We start from the raw sequence: 4,003 nt of genomic DNA, 5'->3' as shown, positions 1-4,003 counted from the left end.
CCCCAAGAGCTGTAATGCAATAGGATTTTCCAGGGGGGATTTTCTCTCTTCCTTTCTCTTCCTTCCCCGCCCTGCTCTGGGATTTCAGAAAACAGCAGGACAGCTGGCCGCCAGGGTGCCGCACTCCGCCGGGAGGCTTCCCGGGGCGACGGGAGAGACAGCGGAAGCTGCAGAGACATTTGCTGCTCCTGGTTGTCTTAGTTTACACCGATCCCTGCCGACCGCCAGCTGCGTCCAGACCTCGCTGGGGCCGAGCGTGGCGGCGGCAGCGGTGGGCGGCGCGCGGGCTCCGGCTCCGCCCGGGGCGCACGGCCTGCGCAGGGCGGGTGCTCGCCTCCCTCGCTGGCCCACGCGCGGTGACTGAGTTCAGAAGTCAAAGTGGCGAACAGAGCTCCTCTGTAAACATTAAAATTGTGTAAAGGTGTTAATGGAGTTATTAAAAAAAAATAAATATAATTATTTTATTCTTAAAATAGTTATAAACCATCGATGTGGCATCTCAGGCTGCTGCTTGCCGTTGACCATCTGCTCAGTCTTCCAGGGCTTGCGAAAGTGCCTCTTTTTGTGTGCGAAAATACCTGTTTGTCGGTTCAGACTTTTCCTATCTCTCTGCCCCCCCCCCTTCTCTCTCTCCCTCTCTTTTTCCAGAAAGGTAAGGTATATTGCAAATGAGCGTTGTTAAACCACAATGTGATTTTTTTTCTTGAGACAGACAAGGTCTGTCTAGGTCAGTGGTGGTGAACTTACGGTATGCCTTTGTTCTTCTTTTGAGACAAATGCTGTTAATGTGTGAGTTGTTTTTTCTAAACTAAGACCTTCGTATTCATATTTAATTGCAATGTTGGCACTTTGCCTTAAATGAGTGGGTTTGGGGTTGCAGTTGTGACTGCTCGAGGTAGTCCAGGCTGGCCTTGAACTCGCCCACTTTCCTGGCCTTTAACTCAGGATCCTCCTTGCCTTGAAGTCATGCTCTTCCTGCCTCAGTCTCCTGAGTGCTGAGATTACAAGTGTGTGATTTTTTTTTTTTTTTTTTGTCTTTTTCGTTTTTATCTGTACCAGGGATCGAACTCACGACTGCCTGCTTGCAAGACAGGCACTTATGCCGCTGAGCTAAATCCCCAGCCCCAAGTGTGTGATTTTTAAATGGAACTTTAGTATAATAAAAAGTGGATGTTTTCTCTTCTTGAGTGCACCCACTTTCAAACAATGACACTTTGTCTTCAGGTACTATTCCTAATTCTCCAGCTATATGAAGTCTCACTATTATGAGAAAATACTGCTTCCAGGTCTCTACGTTTTTGCACAGTATTGTGTTATTCAAGAGTTTGTCTGAAATGTTTCTCCTGCTTCTCCCAAATGTTAGGATTATAGCCATGTGCCACTATGCCCAACTCAAACAGAATCTCTCTTTTTTTTTGGTGGTACTGGGGATCGAACCTTGTGCTTGCCCGGCAGGCACTTACACCAGTGAGCTAAATCCCCAGCCCTCAAACAGAATCTCTTGTAAAGTGTTCTTGGAGTTCTTTGTGAGGTGTTTTCGTAAGCAATCGAATCTTTTTCTTCTCTGTGTTCCTGTCACACATGGGACCTATCACTGTGATACACTCTTAAGTATCTGTCATCCCTCAAAAATCTTCGTTTTGTTGATGTCTATGAATTTTTCTTTTTCTTTCTTTCTTTTCTTTCTTTTTTTTTTAGGAATTGAACCCACGGACTTTGCTCTGGACTACATCTCCAATCCTTTTTCTCATTTTTATTTTGAGACAGAGTCTCACTAAATTGCCCAAGCTGGGTTGGAACTTGCGATCCTCCTGCCTCATCCCCGCAGAGTGCTGGGACTCCAGGCCTGCACCCCTGTTTCCCCCAACCCCTGCAGGAGTGTTTCGTACAGAATGACACTTTGCCCTTAGTGGAATACTATTTTCCCTTCACTGCAACAATCACTGAATACAAGTTTTTAAATCTCTGCTAGTTTGTTGATCAAATTTGACATCTTATTGTCATTTTATTTATTTTATTTTACTTTAGTTAGTTTTTTGACACAGGGTCTCACTATGCAGTTCAGGCTGACCTTAAACTCACTATGTAGTTGAGGCTGGCCTCAAACTCACAGGGATCCATCCTCTTGCCTCAGTCTTCCAAGTGCTGGGATTACAGCTGTGCACCACCATGCCAGGCTTGTCATTTTAATTTACATTACTTTGATTACTTTTCAGATAAAATGTTGGAAAATGTGATTTGTAAAGTAATGACTATTTGCAATCAGTCTTCTGAGCCAGTCTGATTGTACTATTTTATGACGATGTACTTCACCCGCCCAACCCATTACCCCAGCCTAATTTAGCTCTCTGGGGATTGTTTTGCAAAACGGTGCACTGAACTGCTCTGAACTGTTTCATGGGAAGATACTGTCAAGGCCATAATACATTTCTGGAAAATCGTAGCCCTGACCCAGTTCTTAATAGTTATCTCTGCCTAGTCATAGTACTTCTGAATTACACATCACTATGAGTAAATCCAATAAAAAAATTTATTCTGAATGACGTATTGCTAATAAATCTGGAGAGAACTGGAGAAGTTCCTTAGAATAATGGAAAAATGTTTTTATGCTGATAAGCTTTTACCATGCATTTTATATATATTTGTGTTGAAGGATCTTATTATAGAGACTTAGAAAATGGTTAGAAAGTTTATCAATTTTGATTTCATGTGAATATTAGTAGTTCCCATTAATAACAATAAATGGTGACCCAAATGGCAATACATGTCAACAATAAATGGTAAGAATGGCAGCTGAGATATGTTAGGTGTTTAAAAGGTGACAGACAATATTTAAATATTTGCCACAGTTAGTCCTTGTAACTTTCTCTCCCTTCTCTACTTGGTTTCCTGGGAGACCAAGGTTTACAGACAGTGTCAGAGACATTTGCTGTCTGACCTAGAGGAGTGTAGGTTCTGCCAGGAGATTAGAGGGAGGCTGGGGTAGTCAGTTCCTCTCCCACTGAGGCGGTGCTTTGCCTCCTCTGTGACTGCATGGAGCGCAGTACTGATAACATGTTCTTCCCTTCCTTCTTGGGGGTGGTAATGGTGCTCTGCTCACAGCTTTAGGAGACTTTGTTTGTTACGCTCCTGGAGGGCATCATCTTTTTTTCCTGTGGGGATCATGGCTGAAATATTTGACTGATAGCTTGAGTATAGTATTCTCAGAAATAATCCTCATCAGAATTTAAATGACATTGCTTATTGTTTCTAGCATCCAGGGGTGGTATTGATACTTTGATTTAGGGATTTCTGCCCTCATATCCTAAAATCTAAAATATTCTTTGTTTTAGTGGTATCTTGAAATTCACAAAGTTGGGGTGTTTTGGAAGACTTTTTCTCTGTTGTATTGAATGATGAATTCTTAAGTTCTGGATGTCTATATCCAACAGTTTTGTTGATTACTTTGCTGCATATTTTTTTTTTTTTCTGTTCTCCAACTTCTCTTTCTAGCACTTATATTGTTCTCATTACATGTCGGAACGTCCATTAGTCTTACCCTCTAGTTTTCTCGATCTTTTCTCTTTTATACTTTCTTTCTTTCTTTTTTTAATTTTAAGTACTGGAGAGTGAACTCAGGATCTTTTTGTTTTGTGTTTTTGTGACAGAGTCTCACTGTGTAGTCCAGGCTGACCTCCAACTCAAGATCCTCCTGTTTCCATCTCTAAAGAGCTGGCATTACAGGTGCACACCACCAGTCCCAGCTTGATGTGCACCATGAGTCTGCGGGCTCAGTGTAGTCATCTGTTCTAGATGCCTGCAATCAAAAGGTGTCTGAAGTTCATGTTCCTAGATAGCAGCGGGAATCATGTGTAAGTCCTGCTTCATTTTATCAAGCCCTTCCAGTGTTGTTTTCGTCACGATTTTTGCTTTTATTTTTATAGTAGCCAAATTGTCTAGAGATGGGAAGTGGATTTGGGAGCTATGAGGATTCCTCAGCAGACTCACAGGCCAGGTTTCTAAT

This window comes from Cavia porcellus, unplaced genomic scaffold (assembly GCF_034190915.1).
Source record: "Cavia porcellus strain 051 isolate PalLab524CR breed Dunkin Hartley unplaced genomic scaffold, mCavPor4.1 scaffold_12, whole genome shotgun sequence".
Taxonomy (NCBI): Eukaryota; Metazoa; Chordata; class Mammalia; order Rodentia; family Caviidae; genus Cavia; species Cavia porcellus.
Note: the sequence above shows the minus strand (reverse complement) of the source record.